This window comes from Lathyrus oleraceus, chromosome 2, assembly GCF_024323335.1.
Source record: "Lathyrus oleraceus cultivar Zhongwan6 chromosome 2, CAAS_Psat_ZW6_1.0, whole genome shotgun sequence".
Classification (NCBI taxonomy): domain Eukaryota; kingdom Viridiplantae; phylum Streptophyta; class Magnoliopsida; order Fabales; family Fabaceae; genus Lathyrus; species Lathyrus oleraceus.
The window spans coordinates 170,911,760-170,931,623 of NC_066580.1; the positions used below are offsets into that span (position 1 = coordinate 170,911,760).

The 19,864-nt window shown below is 40.7% G+C and overlaps 1 non-coding gene across 1 annotated transcript; it reads left to right on the forward strand.

The window, feature by feature from the left end:
• Positions 1 to 18,998: 18,998 nt before the first annotated feature.
• Positions 18,999 to 19,105, forward strand: LOC127124040 (small nucleolar RNA R71). The gene has a single exon (XR_007803683.1). It is a non-coding gene; the product is annotated as a small nucleolar RNA R71 (small nucleolar RNA).
• Positions 19,106 to 19,864: the final 759 nt, after the last annotated feature.

Below are 19,864 nucleotides of genomic sequence, written 5' to 3' on the forward strand. Positions count from 1 at the left end.
TATTTTTAAGAAATATAGTATCTTGACTAATTTGAAAACTATTATAACCTGAATTTCTCAACCAAAAGAGGTTCTCAAGAACCAGACTCTAAACTTATAAACGCGTCCAAAAATAGTTTTAAAATCTCTTTTCTTCTTAAGTTAAAACCTCCTAATGAACTAGACAAGGCGCTTTCGTTGTTTTTGAAATAGTTAAAAACAATTAAGTTTAAATAGACGTTGGACGGCTTTCGATCTTACCCAACAGAAATTAAGTGCGGGAAAACTTAAGTTGAAAGTTAAAATAGCCCTTAAGTGTTTCTACGAACAATTGTACGGATTATCGGTTCAATTACGATCCTTACATTCTAACCTTATAGATTTAGTTAGACATGGTAAAGTAAAAGTGAACTAATTTAAATAAAAATAGTGCGAGTGCGGAAAATAAATAAAAGTAGTGCGAGTGCGGAAAATAAATAAAAGTAGTGCGAGTGCGGAAAATAAATAAAGTAAAGTGAGTGCGGAAAATAAATAAAGTAAAGCGAGTACGAGAAATAAATGAAAGTAAAGCGAGTGCGAGAAATAAATGAAAGTAAAGCGAGTGCGAGAAATAAATGAAAGTAAAGCGAGTGCGGGAAATAAATAGATAAAGACAAGTAATAGAAACCTGCTCCAATCGGAGGGTTGAATAAATTGCAAAGCGGAAATGAAAATGGCGGCAGGATTAACTTCCTTCCAAAGTGCTCCAAACTCGATTACAGACTCGATCACAAAACTCGATTACACAATTGTGGTAACACCCCAATGCAAAGAGATTACCACTTTAAAATACTGAATATATGCCTAAGTGAAACAAAGTTGCTCTGAGTTTGCCTCTGTTCTAAGTTTGGATCTTCCTCTGCTCTAAGTTTGGATGATTGAAAAAGTGATTTCGAGTTTCTATTAATAAGCAAGTAAAATAATGGAAATGACAAGGATGCCCTTCAACTTGAAAATGGGAGGGAAAACTTTTCCTCTTGTGGCGCCCGCGACAAGGCCATGGCGCCCGCCACAAGGCCAATTTGAGGCGCCTTAGTGGAAGTAGTGGGGAACGTGGCAGTTGAGGGATGTTGAGCTTGGACATGTCATGGCAGGGTCTATGGCGCCAGCCATGGGGGAAGCCACAAGTACAAAATGCTAATTTTAGGGTTTTTAGCTCTTTTTCACTCCTTTTCTCGATCGGGGCTCCGATTAAAGTAAAAACCTGAAAACAAAGAGAAACATAGTAATAACACAACAAAATGATAATAAAACTACTAAAATGCATGCGAAATCGGAGTCGAAAATACGGTGAATTTCAGTGTTATCAAACTCTCCCACACTTAAACCTTTGCTTGTCCTCAAGCAAAACATTAAAAATCTCATAAAAGGAAAACTGGTGTAAACGAGTGCTTCAGGTAAAAATTCTAAGTTCAAGTCGGGATGCAGTGATAAATACTAACTGAGTGAACTAAGGGTATCATGATGACACTAAGTCGCAAATACGGACATAAACTTCACTCCTATATTAATCAACCCATATTATCCCACAATACCTAGGCCTGCCTCTTCATCTCTTTTTGTGTCCTTTTCATTCAGGCGCAATCACATTAAGCCTGTTATCCGTACATGCTTCATAGCAGAGTGACCTGTTAGTGATTATGACCTAAACATGGGGTTTCTGGCACATAAATTTGTGTAAACCCTTTTATTGGACCCAGCTGTAGTTGTGGGGGATCGGATCGTAATCCGCCCTACCGAGTTCAGTGCCAGATACCTTTGAACCAACTAACAGCGGGTAAGTTTTTCTTTTTCTTTTTCTTTTTCTTTTTCTTTTTCTTTTTCTTTTTCTTTTTCTTTTTTCTAGCAAATTTTTACAATTCTTTGGTTTAAATGACTTTGTGAGGGTCACCTATACCGGAGTTGCCTTTTTTCGCTTTCTTTTATTTTTTGTTATGTTGGATCATTCACTTATTTGCATCGGTCCCCTACATAGAGGATGCGTAGGCCGGAGCTAACTGCTGAGATAAACTACTGAGGACTTATACGAAAATGATGATTAAGGCCATGGCATATGGGTTTTCGGGAATGATTCCTATATTTACGAAGCTTATGGTGCTGAAACAGATACTGATGTTTCGCAAAGTTCTCCCAAGTCACCGCATCCTTACTCAATACCTATCTTTAAAACCCGAAAACTTTCGGAATAACACTGTTTTCTTTTGCAAAAAAATTTCGGTGGGGCTAAAGGTATGGGGAGATTAGATTGTACTAAAGATACACTATATTTGGTGACTCGTCAGACTCATGCATTATCTAAGACACTTAAACTAAAAAGCAAAATAAATAACTAAAGGGCAATGAAAATAAACAAACTATCTAAAAACAACAAAGAAAAACGATAAAGAAAAGATGAGAAAAGCAATAAAGAAAAGACGATAGAGTCTCCTCCCACACTTAAATCGAACATTATCCCCAATGTTTCAAAATAAGATAAGGGAAGAGTTACGTGACAACCTACTGCTGACCACGGGTGCCTTCGCCATCCTGAGGTGGACGACGGGATCGGGTACGACGACGGTCTCTCTGATCCATCCTCGCCTGCAAGTCATCCTGAGCGGTCCTCACCTCTCGAAGGTTACCCAAAATAGAACCCTGAGTGTTTTCTATGAGTGCAATGTGTTGCTGGTGGTATTGTTGCTGACGGGCTTACGTATTTGTAATCGTTTGCAGGGACTGTAAAACAGTGTCGTAAGACCTGTCTGTCCTCCGCTGCGATTCTTGTATGAAACTCATGTTATTCGCCAGTTGTTGTTGGATGGTAGAGAGTAGGTCGACACGCCTTTTCTCTCTAGCCATGTGGTCACGCCACATCTCCTCTGTAATATAAAAGCCAGGAGTGGTACCTGCAGAAGAAGAAGATGGTGCGGTGTGTGGTGGTGAAGGATGATGGGGGGACACATGGGGTACGGGAGATCTCTCTCTCCGATCATATTCATCATCAGTGTCATGTCCCGCCTCATCAGGAATGTTAGAAGGAAGAGGACCCAAAACACGTGGACCATCTAAAGCGTAGGTCCAATTCCTTTCATCTCGTACATCTGTACGTCTAGTGCATGGTAAAACAACAGATGGGATAGCTACACAATGAACCATAAGTACATAGCCTCCTTCTCTCCTCAATCGGCACAATTTCATGTCTCTCATAAATTTTAGGTTGATTGTGCGAGGAGGTAAGGGGTCTAGGGTAGCTATCTCATTGTCCAGGTTAAGCGCCCGAGCAATAGACGTAATCAATCCACCAAAAGAAATCGGTCCCGCTTTATTTAAAGTTAAAGTCATATGAGCAAGCATGAACAGGACCAAATTAATTCGTCTATTTGTGAGGCTTCCTTGCAAAAATAGAAGCTCTCTAGCATTAACCTTATTTGGATTCTCCCGGCCAAAAATAGTACATGCCAACAGATATCTAAAAACTCTGATGGTCGGGTTATGGATAGTCGAGGAAAGAACTCCTTCAAAAGAGTTTATGGAAGCGTTTGATAATCGCTCCCAGAAGGAAAATACCTCGACTGACCAATCCGAATCCAAAGGGGCCTCACAAATAGCACCGTCCCCATGAGGGATTCCTAACAAGCCTGCTAGTTCGTCGGTACTGAATTCATATTCAATAGCAAACATTCTAAATCTGACAGTACCAACTGTGCTAGCAGTGTTAGGATTGACAATATAGATTAAAGAACTCAAAAATTCGATTGTCAATCGCTCATAGGTAGGTTCTTTGTTGGAAAAGAAATTATGCAAACCTAAATTATCTAGTAAATGAAATATGCTATGATAGATACCTAAAGTGTAGAGACAATTTTCATCAACATACCTTGTCGGGAGGATCTCCCGATTTTGCAACCGTTCGATAATCTTCCTTTGCCTATCTCCCGGTTTCCCTCCTCGAAGAATGAATCCATTAAACTCCATTGTGTAGCTCTTGAAATGTGATGAAGAAGATGAAGTGGAATGTGAAAAGGTTGGATTTTTACGAAATCCGACGGATGAAAATGAAAATGGAAATCGGAAAAATGATTTGCACGGTGTGGTGATTAGAAAGGTGTGAGCTTTTTGTGGATTCAAGGACGTTTTTGCAAGGTGGAAAAATGGGTTTGGAAGGTTTTAAGGTGTGAAAATGGTGAAGAAAGGGGTTATTCCCCGACCTTTTACAGACGCTGTGGCGGGCGCCACTGGGTCTATGGCGGGCGCCACAAGGCAAAATCTGGCTGGGCCGGATTTTGGTCCTTTGGTTTGGGCTTCTCTTTGTCTTTTGGCTTTGTAGGGTCCGTGAAATTCTAGTTATCAGACTTTGGATGTCACACTGATTGTTATGACATCCAATTCTGCACAGACAGGGATTATGCAGAACTTAACAGTAAGTGCAGTAAATAACACAAGTAATTGTTCACCCAGTTCAGTCCAACATGACCTACATCTGGGGGCTACCAAGCCAGAGAGGAAATCCACTATTAGTAGTATCAATTCAAAGCTAAACTCACCCGTTTACAACTTATCACTTAATCCCTACCCAATGCAATTTCAATCTTAACCTAAGATCAGAGTTCCTACTCACTCCCCCTCAATCACCTCAGTGATATTAAAGACACTTTGAAGTCACACTTCAAAAACAACTCTTGATTATGCTTCACAGCTTAAATCAAGATACACAGCACTCACGCTTAAAGGCTTTGAGTGACACAACACTTACAACTCAATGAACACCCTATGCCAAAGCAATCATCTACTTGATAATGGCTTGGCTTACAAGATACGTCTAATACAAGACTCACAAAATACAGCAGTGAAGTATGATGGACACACTAAATCTTCACGCCTCAAAATCCCCGAAACTGAATGAAGGAATGCCTTCCTTTTTATATTGCAGCATCTGGGCTTTTGCACCTGTATTTTCCTGAATTTTAGGTCACACAAGCTCCCTCAAATTCAACATTTAGGTTGCTAACAAATAGGCTATTTGTTAGGTTCATTGAATGTAGCTTGGTTGTTGATTTCCTGGATTTTATCTCAGCTGTTGAACCCCTAAAGAATAGCCTGAGAAAAAGCTTAAACAGAAAACTGAACAACCTACAATTTAGCATATGCTGTCAGGCACGAATGTCACGACATTCAGCTTGACATCAAGGTCCATATGTTGAGTCTGTTTTTCCAGAAAACAGACTGTACAATTTTGCTGACCTGTACATGATCAAATTGACCGTACTACAGTAACAGCTTACATTAATAAATGTCAAAGTGTCCAACTTAACATTTATACATTTGGCCTTAAGTTAGTTCTGTTATTCTCTTGAAGAACAAACTAAGTTTTATGCTGAAGTATAGCAGAACACCACTCTGCCTAATCTTCAGTAGCTGCTGTCAATGATGAATGTCACAACATCCAGTTTGACATTCAGTCAGTAGGCCTTATGCCAGGTCTGGTTCTTCCTTGATAACCAGACTGCAAATGAATACTAAGTTCTAACAGAACTTCTGTTCCTTAGTATCTGTTGACAGGTATGAATGTCACAGCATTCAATAATCCTGTGTTAGCTAGTCCTGCAGTAACTACAATGTAGTCACATATACATGTCATGACATCAGTCAAGACATTAGTGTTTTACCATATAATGCAGCCAATCAAACACCTACAAACTCCCCCTTTGGCAAATTTTTGGCTAAAACACTTTGATCCCCATAACAGAGTTCATAGCAGCAGAATAATACTAGCTAATACACTCAGAGTGGCAGCACACTCACACACTTGGAAGTTAAATAAAAACTTCACATAGCAGCACACACATATTAGAAGTTGCACCTAAACTTCAACATCAGCTGCAGGGGGAATCTTCAGATCTGTCATGAGAGTCTGTTGTAGAGACCCACTCTGTTTGTCAGGGGTATTGGTGGTTATTACTCCCCCTTTTTGTCAAAAATGTTGCCAAAGCCAGCAACATAGCCAGAGCACACTGACAGAGTTCCAGACTTGGTTTTACTTCACAGTTTCAACCAAGTTCACATCCACTTGATCTTGCTTCACAGCTTCGATCAAGTAATCACCCACTTTTGCTTTACAGTAGGTACCACCATATCAGATGCCATGATTTTGTTTCTGACATCCAGAACCACTCCTGCATGAACAACATCCTTGAACTCCTGCAGCTACAGTGGCCTTCTCTCTGTAGGGTGTCTCCTTACCCTCTTGTATCCACACTTGTTGTAAGCAGCATAGCTATGATCTGTTGACCCATCATAGCCTAGTACAAATTGTTTAATAGGCAGAGATATTAAACAATTTATCCCAAACATCAGTGGTTGCTATAAGGTCTCAGAGAGACATATTCCCAGTTTGCTCCTTAAGTTTTCAAACTGAGTAGCATCCAGAGCCTTTGTAAATATGTCAGCCAGTTGAAGATCCGTGGCTACATGTTCCAAAGTGATCACCTTGTCTTCCACCAGATCTCTGATGAAGTGGTGCCTAATGTCAATATGTTTGGTCCTGCTGTGTTGGATGGGATTCTTGGAGATATTGATGGCACTGAGATTATCACAGAATAATGTCATGACATTTTGAGAGACATTGTACTCAGTGAGCATCTGTTTCATCCAGACCAGTTGGGAGCAACTGCTTCCTGCAGCTATGTATTCAGCCTCTGCAGTGAACAGAGAGACACAATTCTGCTTCTTGCTGAACCACGATATGAGGTTTTCTCTTAAGAAGAAACATCCACCTGATGTGCTTTTTCTGTCATCAGCACTTCCAGCCCAATCAGCATCACAGTACCCAGATAGGACAGGCTCAGACCCATGTGAATACAGCATCCCATAGTCACACGTCCCATTGATGTACTTGAGAATCCTTTTGACTTGATTCAAGTGGCTCACCTTGGGCTCTGCTTGGTATCTGGCACACACTCCAACTGCATAAGAAATGTCAGGTCTACTTGCAGTTAGATACAGCCGACTACCTACCATGCTTCTCTACAGGCATTGATCGACACTAGGTCCTCCATCATCTTTGGTTAACTTCAGATGAGTAGGAGCAGGAGTCCTTTTGTGCCTGGCATTATCCATACCAAACTTCTTAACTATGTTCTTGGCATACTTGCTTTGGGAGAGAAACATAGAGTCCTCCATTTGGTTTACTTGCATTCCAAGGAAATAGGTCAGTTCTCCCACTAGACTCATTTCAAACTCAGACTGCATCTGGTGAACAAATTTGTTAACCATTTGTTCTGACATTCCACCAAAGACTATATCATCAACATAGATTTGAGCTATCATGATTTTGCCTTCTTCATCCTTCACAAACAAGGTTTTGTCTATGCCACCTTTTCTGTATCCATTTGTGGTCAGAAATTCGGTTAACCTTTCATACCAAGCTCTGGGTGCTTGCTTCAACCCGTACAAGGCTTTCTTCAACTTGTATACATGCTCAGGTTGGTTAGGATCACAGAACCCTTTGGGTTGTTCCACATAGACTTCTTCATTCAGGTAGCCATTCAAGAATGCACTCTTCACATCCATTTGGAATAGCTTAAACTTCAGGATGCAAGCTACCCCCAACAGCAATCTGATGGACTCAAGTCTAGCCACAGGAGCAAATGTCTCATCAAAGTCTACTCCTTCAACTTGAGTGTATCCTTGAGCTACTAGTCTTGCTTTATTTCTAGTAATTACTCCTTTCTCATCAGATTTGTTTTTGTAGATCCACTTGGTACCAATGATGTTGGACCCTTCAGATCTTGGAACTAGCTCCCATACTTCATGCCTTGTGAACTGCTCGAGTTCCTCTTGCATGGCAATGATCCAGTATTCATCAGTCAGGGCTTCTTTCACATTCTTTGGTTCAACCTTGGAAACAAAGCAGGAATTTGAGTTTATTCCTCTTGACCTGGTAGTTACACCACTGGTGGGATCCCCTATGATAAGATCCTTAGGGTGGTCTTTCTGAATTCTGATAGATGGCACTTTGGTGGTTGCCTCTACTTCACATTCAGGAGAAGGTTCCTGTACTTCTTCAAACTTGACTGGACTGTCAGTTGGACTGTCAAGGAATGTTTCAACATCCTCCATGACATCGGTTCCTTCCTCTTTATCATCCACAATGACATTTATGGACTCCATCAGGACATTGGTCCTGTAGTTGAACACTCTGTAGGCTCTGCTGTTAGTGGAGTATCCCAGAAATACGCCTTCATCACTTTTGGGATCTAGCTTCCTTCTCTGTTCACGATCTGTGAGAATGTAGCATTTACTTCCAAAAATATGAAAGTACTTCACAGTGGGTTTTCTGCCCTTCCATATTTCATACAGAGTGGAGGAGGTTCCTTTTCTCAAGGTGACTTTGTTGTGAACATAGCACGCGGTATTCATTGCTTCAGCCCAAAAGTGCATAGGGAGCTTCTTTGCATGAATCATTGCTCTGGCAGATTCTTGAATAGTTCTATTTTTTCTTTCAACTATTCCATTCTGCTGAGGAGTTATAGGGGAGGAGAACTCATGGCTTATTCCTTCAGATGAGCAAAACTCATCAAACTTGGAATTCTTGAATTCAGTACCATGATCACTTCTAATCCGGACCACACAACTGTCCTTTTCCCTTTGAAGTCTTATGCACAGATCTTTGAAGACATCAAATGTATCTGACTTCTCTCTGATGAAGCTTATCCACGTGTATCTGAAATGGTCATCAACCACCACGTAAGCATACTTCTTCCCACCAAGACTTTCAACCTGCATAGGTCCCATTAGGTCCATGTGCAACAGTTCCAGAACTCTGGAGGTTGTGGAATGTCCCAGCTTCGGGTGTGACATCTTGGTTTGCTTGCCCACTTGGCATTCTCCACAGACTCTTCCTTCATCAATCAGAAGCTTTGGTATTCCTCTGACTGCTTCCTTGGATATGATCTTCTTCATTCCCCGTAAGTGGAGATGTCCAAGTCTTCTATGCCACAGCTTCACCTCCTGTTCTTCCTTGGGTGAGGAGCATGTTGTGGAAAAGTTAGAGAGATCAGGTTCCCACAGGTAGCAGTTGTCTTTGGACCTGGTTCCTCTCATAACTTCCTGATTGTCACCATTTGTTACAATGCACAGCTCCTTAGTAAACTGAACATGAAAACCTTGATCACACAGCTGACTTATGCTGATGAGGTTTGCAGTTAGTCCTCTTACTAACAGCACATTGTTCAGTTATGGCACTCCAGAACAGTCCAGTTTGCCCACACCTCTTATTTTTCCTTTGGCACCATCACCAAAAGTCACATAGCTGGTAGTGTGAGGTTGAATATCTACCAGTAGATTTTCCATACCAGTCATATGTCTTGAGCATCCACTGTCAAAGTACCAGTCTTCTCTGGAAGAAGCCCTTAGTGCAGTGTGTGCTATCCTAGCATACCATTGTTGCTTCTTTATGGGAACACATCGCTTACGTGTTTTATGCTTAGGTTTGACATGTGAGGCTCTGTTAGGGAAACCATGAATCCAGTAGCAGAAGGCTTTTATATGTCCAAGCCTGCCACAGTGGTGACACCTCCAATTCTGGTATTTCCTCTTCTGATGATCATTCATCCTAGCTCCTTGATGTTGAGACATTGGCTTTGACATCTGCTTGAACTTCTGAACTCTAGCCTTTGGGCGTTTGTGTTCAGCTCCTTTTCCAAATCCTAGCCCAGATTTGGTTCCAGACTGCTGTCCCACTTTTAGAATTTCTTCCAAGGTGTCAGTTCCCTTATTCATCATTCTGATGGATTTGGTCATCTGGTTCAGCTTGGAGGTCAGCAGGGCTATCTCATCATTTAGCCCCTCTATGGCAGACAGTTGCTTCTGTCTCTCATCTTCCAGTTCCTTGATGAGTTTCTTCTGCTTTTCTCCTTGTGCACGCACTTCTGCACTGGTGGTACACAGCTTCTTATATGCTGCAGCAAGTTCATCAAATGTCAGCTCATCTGCACTTGTGTCATCTTCAGAGACACACACACTGGTTAGTGCAGTAACATGTTTGGCAGATTCTCCTTCAGATTCACTTTCAGAATCTCCTTCAGACCATGTGATAGCTAGCCCCTTATTTTGCAATTTGAGGTAAGTAGGACATTCAGCTCTGACGTGTCCATACCCTTCACAACCATGACACTGGATTCCCTTCCCATGGTTGAACTTCTCCTCAGAAGTTGATCTTTTCTTAATGTCAGACGGGATGTTCTTGACATTAGGTCTACCTCTTTGATCAATCTTCTTCATGAACTTGTTGAATTGCCTCCCAAGCATGGCTAAGGCTTCTGATATACTTTCATCACCTCCAGTATATCCTTCTTCTGACTCCTCTTCAGCATTAGATATAAAGGCTATGCTTTTCTTCTTCTCAGCATACTCACCTAAGCCCATTTCAAAGGTTTGGAGAGAACCAATGAGCTCATCTACCTTCATATTGCTGATGTCCTGAGCCTCCTCTATGGCAGTGACCTTCATAGCAAACCTCTTAGGCAAGGACCTGAGAATCTTTCTTACAAGTTTCTCTTCAGTTATTTTCTCACCTAGTCCACCAGAGGTGTTTGCAATTTCAAGAATATTCATGTGAAAGTCATGAATAGTCTCATCCTCTTTCATCCTCAGATTTTCAAACTTGGTTATCAACATCTGAAGTTTGGACATCTTCACCTTGGAAGTACCTTCATGAGTTACCTTGAGGGTATCCCAAACTTCCTTAGCTAGTTCACAATGGTGCACCAGCCTGAAGATGTTCTTAGTGATTCCATTGAAGAGTGCATTCAAGGCTTTGGAATTTCCAAGAGCTAATGCCTCTTGTTCCTTGTCCCAATCTTCTTCAGGAATCTGCACTCTGACTCCATCTTCATCTGTCCTCGTTGGATGTTCCCATCCCTTGTTGACAGCTCTCAAGACTTTGCTGTCTAGAGACCTTAAGAAGGCTATCATACGAGGCTTCCAGTCATCATAATTAGATCCATCCAACATGGGTGGTCTGTTTGAGTGTCCTAAATCCTTGTCCATGGTACTAGAAAGTAACTTCCCTAGATCTCACCCAGAACTTCACAGGCAGGGTGCCTGCTCTGATGCCAATTGAAATTCTAGTTATCAGACTTTGGATGTCACACTGATTGTTATGACATCCAATTCTGCACAGACAGGGATTATGCAGAACTTAACAGTAAGTGCAGTAAATAACACAAGTAATTGTTCACCCAGTTCAGTCCAACATGACCTACATCTGGGGGCTACCAAGCCAGGGAGGAAATCCACTATTAGTAGTATCAATTCAAAGCTAAACTCACCCGTTTACAACTTATCACTTAATCCCTACCCAATGTAATTTCAATCTTAACCTAAGATCAGAGTTCCTACTCACTCCCCCTCAATCACCTCAGTGATATTAAAGACACTTTGAAGTCACACTTCAAAAACAACTCTTGATTATGCTTCACAGCTTAAATCAAGATACACAGCACTCACGCTTAAAGGCTTTGAGTGACACAACACTTACAACTCAATGAACACCCTATGCCAAAGCAATCATCTACTTGATAATGGCTTGGCTTATAAGATACGTCTAATACAAGACTCACAAAATACAGCAGTGAAGTATGATGGACACACTAAATCTTCACGCCTCAAAATCCCCGAAACTGAATGAAGGAATGCCTTCCTTTTTATATTGCAGCATCTGGGCTTTTGCACCTGTATTTTCCTGAATTTTAGGTCACACAAGTTCCCTCAAATTCAACATTTAGGTTTCTAACAAATAGGCTATTTGTTAGGTTCATTGAATGTAGCTTGGTTGTTGATTTCCTGGATTTTCTCTCAGCTGTTGAATCCCTAAAGAATAGCCTGAGAAAAAGCTTAAACAGAAAACTGAACAACCTACAATTTAGCATATGCTGTCAGGCACGAATGTCACGACATTCAGCTTGACATCAAGGTCCATATGCTGAGTCTGTTTTTCCAGAAAACAGACTGTACAATTTTGCTGACCTGTACATGATCAAATTGACCGTACTACAGTAACAGCTTACATTAATAAATGTTAAAGTGTCCAACTTAACATTTATACATTTGGCCTTAAGTTAGTTCTGTTATTCTCTTGAAGAACAAACTAAGTTTTATGCTGAAGTATAGCAGAACACCACTCTGCCTAATCTTCAGTAGCTGCTGTCAATGATGAATGTCACAACATCCAGTTTGACATTCAGTCAGTAGGCCTTATGCCAGGTCTGGTTCTTCCTTGATAACCAGACTGCAAATGAATACTAAGTTCTAATAGAACTTCTGTTCCTTAGTATCTGTTGACAGGTATGAATGTCACAGCATTCAATAATCCTGTGTTAGCTTGTCCTGCAGTAACTACAATGTAGTCACATATACATGTCATGACATCAGTCAAGACATTAGTGTTTTACCATATAATGCAGCCAATCAAACACCTACAGTCCGAATAGCATTTGTCTTGTGATTTTCCTAGTATCGTTGGCTTGCATAATTTTATAAAAGTAAAAATAAAAATAACAATAAAAATAAAACGAAATTTAAATATTATACTTAATAAATAAATAAACAACTAAAATAAAAAATAAAAATGCAAATAAAACAAACATAAGACATATATATAAAAGTAGAAATATCAATGTATAGACATAGTTTATATAAAATTCCAAATGCAATGATATAAAATTAATTAAGTAAATACGAGAAATATAAAAAAAAAAAGATGAAATGGTAAAATCATATAGTAGGGATGTCGTCTTCATGAGTGGATCCACGGAGTATGGCTACCTCCTGCCTGAGCTCTGCGATCTCCTGATATAAATAGTCGACTTCGGTAGCGTGGGTGAGATCAGACACTCCCATCTGTAGAGTGAGGTCAGCCACCTCCTGTCTAAGCTCTACAATCTCTCTACGATACTCTGTAATCTGGGTGCGGATGTCGGGGGTCTGCAATGAAAGATTATTAGAGAAAACGGTGATCCCGGGAGAAGGTGGTGTAGGCGTGTACTCAGCAATGGGTGGTGATCTCGGCTCCTCGACGGTCTCTCCCTGGCCCTCCAGAGCATAACTCCAATTCGCTGGGTCATGCACACTGGTCATCATAGGATCTGGCAGTGTGAAATAATGAATAGCCTCGTTGTCGACTAGCAATCGGAACTGACATGGGTGGAAAGAGGCTCTCCTCATCAACCCTCTGGTCAAACAGAAGTCGATGTCCATGGTAGTGTACCCACAGTAGGTCCGGAGATGTAACAGCTTGCGAGACAGACCTAAAGCGACATCAATCTGTGTGATGATCCCGCCCACATGGATGACTCCTTCGATAGATCTAGAGACACCGCTGAGACCACATAACAAAAAGTTCCCACATGCTACTGGGCGAGACTGGGATGCACAAAATAGTAGGAAGATCTCCTCTTCACTCAGTAATGTCTCAACATCCGGTCTTCCAAGGAAGGAATGTGCCAATATCATCTGGAAGTATCTAAAGGTGGGGTTATGTATGACATGAGACAGCTGCGTAGATGGATCCTGGCTTCCTCCACCTGATATATCACTCCAAAACTTTTCCACCTCCTTACCCAGAAAATATCCCATAGGTGTCTCCGGGATGGCATCAGGAGTGGTCTGGAAACCCAATAGGGCGCCGAACTCTTTCTGGCTGAAAGAGTACTCAACTCCAAAGAGCCTGAAGCAGCATACCCACCTGGTCCAGAGTATGGGTCATAGTCGAATGAACTCAGGAACTCCAATGTAAGGTTCCTGTAGGTGTTACTCAAGTCGTCGGCAAACTCGTCCTAGTGAAGCTGGTGGCTAAGGAATCGGATACTCGGCTCGATACCCAGTGCCTTCATACAGTGCTGATCAGGATAACGTGTGGGTGCCATAGGGCGCTGATACAGAGTGATGTAGTGCTCTCTCTGAGCATTATCTCTATAGGCCACGTGCATATCATCGAAATCCTGCATCCTGTAAAAGTTAGGAAAGTGATCCTGAAAATACAAACCATTCAAATTTTTAGTCTCGATGAAAAATATGATAAAATAAAATAAAATAAAATAAATGCAAAAAAGTAAAATGAAAAACCATGGGTTGCCTCCCACACAGCGCTTGTTTAACGTTATTAGCTTGACGATTAGAATTTATACACCTGTAGTAGTAGGAATTGGTGGATCAATCAGAGTGTGGCTTGAGTAGTATGCTGGAATGTCTCCTCCTTCGTAGAGCTTCAATTTTTGTCCATTTACAATGAATGGACTACAGGTTTCGTTCTTGACTTCTACGGCTCCGGATCTCAGAATCTTGGATACTTCGAAAGGACCAGTCCATCTTGAACGTAGCTTTCCAGGGAAGAGTCGTAACCTAGAGTTGAAAAGGAGAATAGGATCGCCTATATTGAAGTTTTTCTTTACTATTCTTTTTTTCGTGATAGGCTTTTGTTCTCTCTTTATATATTTTTGCATTCTCGTAGGCCGATTGACTAAGTTCTTCTAGTTTATGAATGTCTAGGGTACGCTTTTCTCCAGCGGCTAGGTAGTCTAAATTCAAAGTTTTAATGGCCCAATAGGCCTTATGCTCTAATTCGAACGGTAAGTGATAGGACTTTCCATAAACTAGTTGGTAAGGAGTTGTTCCTATAGGGGTTTTGAAAGCGGTTCTATAGGCCCATAATGTTTCTTGAAGCTTCTGAGACCAGTCTCTCCTAGAAATAGAAACAGTTTTCTCTAGGATTTGTTTTATCTCCCTATCGGATACTTCTACTTGGCAACTAGTTTGTGGATGGTAAGGTGTTGCTACTCTATGCTTAACTCCATATTTTCTTAAAAGTTTTTCAAATATTCTCGATATAAAGTATGATCCTCCATCGCTTATGACTAAACGTGGTGTTCCAAATCTATGGAATATATAGTTTTTAAATAGTTTGATCACTACCCTAGTGTCGTTTGTGGGTGCAACTATAGCTTCAATCCACTTAGACACATAGTCCACAGCTACTAAGATATACCTGTTTCCTAAGGATGGTGGGAATGGTCCCATGAAATCTATACCCCATACGTCAAAGAGTTTTACTTACTGAATATTTCTTAGAGGCATTTCATCACGCCTTGAAATGTTTCCGGTGCATTGGCATCTATCACATTTGACAATGCAAGCATAGACATCACGCCACATGGTATGCCAGAATAGGCCAGCTTGAAGAATCTTGACGTATGTCTTAGAAGTGCTCGCATGTCCTCCATAGGGTGCAGAATGACAATGCTCGATAATACTATTTACCTCTTCTTCTGGAACGCAACGGCGGAAAATGCCATCTTTACCCCTTTTGAAAAGGAGCGGTTCGTCCCAATAGAAGTTTCTCACATCGTGGAAGAATTTCTTCTTGCGGTGGTAGTCAAGATCAGGGGGTACTATATCTGCAGCTAGGTAATTAACGAAGTCTGCATACCAGGGTACGTCACTTATTGCTAAGGAATTTTGGGAGTGCTCATCAGGGCCTAGGTTATTATCTTCAATGGTTTCTAGTTTAGCTATCAGTCTATCATAGGCGAAATCATCATTTATGGGTACTAGTTCTGGTTTTAGATGTTTTAGCCTAGAAAGGTGATCGACTACTACATTTTCAGTGCCTTTTTTATCTCTTATATCTAAATCGAATTCTTGTAGTAATAAAATCCATCGGAGTAACCTGGGCTTGGCATCTTTTTTTCTTAATAGGGAACGAATGGCAACATGATCGGTGTAAACTATAATTTTTGCTCCTACTAGATAAAATCCGTCGGAGTAACCTGGGCTTGTCTATAGCGAAAACTACAGCGAGTAATTCTTTTTCAGTTGTTGCGTAGTTAAGTTGGGCAGCATCTAGGGTTCTACTGGCATAATAAATGGCATATAATTTTTTATCTTTCCTTTGTCCTAGAACGGCTCCAACTGCATAACCACTAGCATCACATATTATCTCAAAAGGTTCCGACCAATCTGGTGGTTTCATAATGGGTGCGGAGATTAAGGCTTACTTTAAAAGATTAAATGCGTCATTACATTTTTCAGCGAAAATGAATTCAACATCTTTCATTAAAAGTCCAGTTAAAGGTTCAGTTATTTTGGAGAAGTCCTTAATAAAACGCCGGTAGAATCTAGTGTGTCCAAGAAAGCTTCAGACTTCTCTGATGGTTTTTGGTTGTTTTAGGTTTTCTATAACTTCTATTTTAGGTTTATCTACCTCTATACCTTTTTCGGAAACTATATGTCCTAAAACTATTCCTTCGGTCACCATGAAATGACACTTTTCCCTGTTTAGCACGAGGTTCACCTCCACGCATCTCTCCAGGATTTTCTCAAGGTTAGCAAGGCAATTGTGGAAATCAAATCCGCAAACCGAGAAATCATCCATAAACACTTCCATAATACCATCTAGGTAATCTGCAAAGATGGACATCATGTAGCGTTGGAAAGTGGTTGGGGCATTACAGAGGCCGAATGGCAATCGTCTGTAGGCAAAAGTTCCATAAGGGCATTTAAAGGTAGTTTTTTCTTGATCTTCAGGGTGGATAGGTATTTGGAAGAATCCAGAGTATCCATCTAGATAGCAGAAGTAAGAGTGTCTGGCTAGACGCTCCAACATCTGGTCTATAAATGGTAAAGGGAAATGATCCTTCCTGGTTGCTTTATTTAATTTTCTATAATCTATACACATCCGCCATCCTCCTTCTAACCGTTTTGCTACATGTTCGCCTTTATCGTTTTGCACGACTGTGATGCCTCCCTATTTAGGTACTACATGCACAAGACTCACCCACTTACTATCCGAGATCTGATAAATTATACCTGCCTCAAGTAACTTAAGAACTTCCTTTTTAACAACATCACTCATTATAGGGTTTATTCTTCTCTGATGTTCTCTGGAGGGTTTTGAATCTTCTTCTAGCGAAATCTGATGCATGCATACAGATGGGCTTATACCTTTTAGGTCAGAGATATTATATCCTAAGGCTGAGGGATATCTTCGTAAAACGTCTAAAAGTTGGTTTGTTTCCTCTTGGCTCAAGGTAGCACTGACTATAACTGGACGGTTCATCTTTTCATCGAGGAACTCATATCTCAGGTTCTTAGGCAGTTCCTTAAGTTCTAAGGTTGGTTTCTTAGGGCATGGCATATGATCTGGGGTAAGGGATAAACATTCGTAAAGGTTATCATCGATGTAGGGTTTCTTAAAGTCATCATCTTCCCTTATGAGAGTTGATGGTAACTTAATTGTTTTTACAATTTCTTCTTGTTCTAACTCTCTAACACATTCATCAATGATATCTAAGGCATAACACGCGTCTCCCATCACAGGTTCCATAAGAAATTTCGAAAGTATAAATTCTATTTTCTCGTCACCTACCTCAAATGTCAACTTTCCTTTCTTGACATCTATTATGGCTCCTGCAGTCGATAAGAATGGTCTACCTAGAAGGATTGGTATATCATTGTCCTCTTTGATGTCCATGACAACAAAATCAGTAGGGATAAATAACTGACTTATCCTAACAAGAACATCTTCTAAGATGCCTATCGGATACTTAACAGATCTATCGGCTAACTGAAGTGACATCTTAGTGGGTTGTAATTCTCCTAAGTTTAACTTCTCACAAACTGCTAAAGGCATTAGGCTCACACTAGCTCCTAAGTCTAGAAAATCTTTTTCGATGACATGACTTCCCAAAAGACAAGGAATGGAGAAATTTCCAGGATCTTTATCTTTCTTAGCTAACTTATCCTCGGAAATAGCATTACATTCCAAAGGCTTCGGATCATCAAGTCTACGTTTGTTGGTAAGGATGTCTTTGAGAAACTTTGCATAAGAAGGTATTTGGGTGATGGCTTCTATGAAAGGGATTTCTACGTGAAGTTTTTCTATAACTTTCATAAATTTCGGATATTGTTTATTGATCTGGGTTTGTTTGAGTCTTTGCGGATATGGTATAGGTGGTTTGTATGGAAGGGGTGGTACGTAAGTTTTATCTTTAGGTTCTTCTCCTTTTTCTCGACCTTCCTGGTTTTCAGATTCCTCTGGTTCCTTTACTTCGTCCATGGGCTTGGTATATTCCATAGAAGTTTCGGGTTCACTCAATCTTGGGTTTGGTGGCTCATCATAAGCGTTCCCACTTCGTAGGGTAATGGCATTGGCTTGTCCTCTCGGATTCTGTTGAGGTTGTCCAGGGAACTGTCCTCCAGGTGTAGTCTGAGGGGCTTGGTTTAAAGCTACCTGAGAGATCTGGGTTTCAAGCATCTTAGTATGAGTAACTATTTGGTCAACCTTGGTTCCTAACTGAGTAATCAATTCGTTAACATGAATGTTTTGGTTCATGACCTCCTTTTTTTGTTGGGTTTGAGTAGTGATAAAATTTTCCATAATTTTCTCAAGGCTCAGTTTTGGTGGTACAGGTTGCATAGGTTGATTTGATCTTGGGGCTTGATAACTAGGTCTCGGGGGTGCATTATTTTGGATAGGGTTATTGTTTTTATAGGAGAAGTTCGGGTGATTCCTCCATCCAGGGTTATAGTTATTCGAATAGGGGTTCCCTTGGGTGTAGTTTACTTGCTCATAGTGGGTTTCGTTTAATAGACTGCATTCTGCAGATTGGTGTCCTTTGGTTCCACATATCTCACAATCTGACGAAACTGCGGCTACAGTGTTCGGGTTTATGCATATATGCTTGACCTTAAGGGCTAATGCGTCCATTTTAGCTTGCATCATGTCTATAGAGATTAGTTCATGCACTCCTTCTTGGGCTTCCTTCTTCTCTACTGTCGCTCGTTCGACTCCCCATGATTGATGGTTTTGAGCTATATCTTCGATGAGGGCACTAGCTTCAGGATAAGGTTTGTTCATCAGCGCATCGCCTGCGGCAGCGTTGATGGTCATCTTGGTGTTATAGTGAAGTCCATTATAGAAGGTTTGAATGATTAACCAATTTTCTAAGCCATGATGTGGGCATGCTCGTAACAACTCTTTATATCGCTCCCAAGCTTTGAACAACGATTCTCCTTGGTTTTGGGTAAATCTAGTTATATGGTTTCGAAGAACGACGGTCTTACTCGGGGGAAAATATCTAGCAAGGAATACTCTTCTAAGGTTATCCCAAGTCGTAATGGAATTGGGTGGAAGGGAATCTAACCATGATAGGGCTTTATCTCTGAGGGAAAAAGGGAATAATCTGAAACGTATTTCCTCAGGAGAAGCTCCATTGGTTTTAAGCGTGTGTGCTAATTGAAGAAATATTTTTAGATGTTGGTTTGGGTTCTCAGTAGCGAGACCTGCGAATTGTCTATGTTGTACTAGTTGCAACAGGGAAGGTTTAAGTTCGAAATTATTAGCTGGTATGGTTGGGTTTACTATACTAGAACTAGGTTCTTCGTTGGATGGTTGAGCGAAGTCCTTAAGAGTTATTTGGTTTTGATCTTCGGCCATAGCTCTCTTAATTCTATGAAAGCATAACGTGCGCGAGCGTAACGTTCAGGTTCTGCTAGAGTTCTTCGCATTGACCGACGGGAAATAGCCTAAGTCTAAACGATATAACAACAGGGAAATGAAATTTGACGAAATTGGTCCCCTGCAACGACGCCAATAGTTAAGAAATATAGTATCTTGACTAAGTTGAAAAGTATTGTAACCTGGATTTCTCAACCAAAAGAGGTTCTCAAGAACCAGACTCTAAACTTATAAATGCGTCCGAAAATAGTTTTAAAATCTCTTTTCTTCTTAAGTTAAAACCTCCTAATGAACTAGACAAAGCGCTTTCGCTGTTTTTGAAAAAGTTAAAAACAATTAAGTTTAAATAGACGT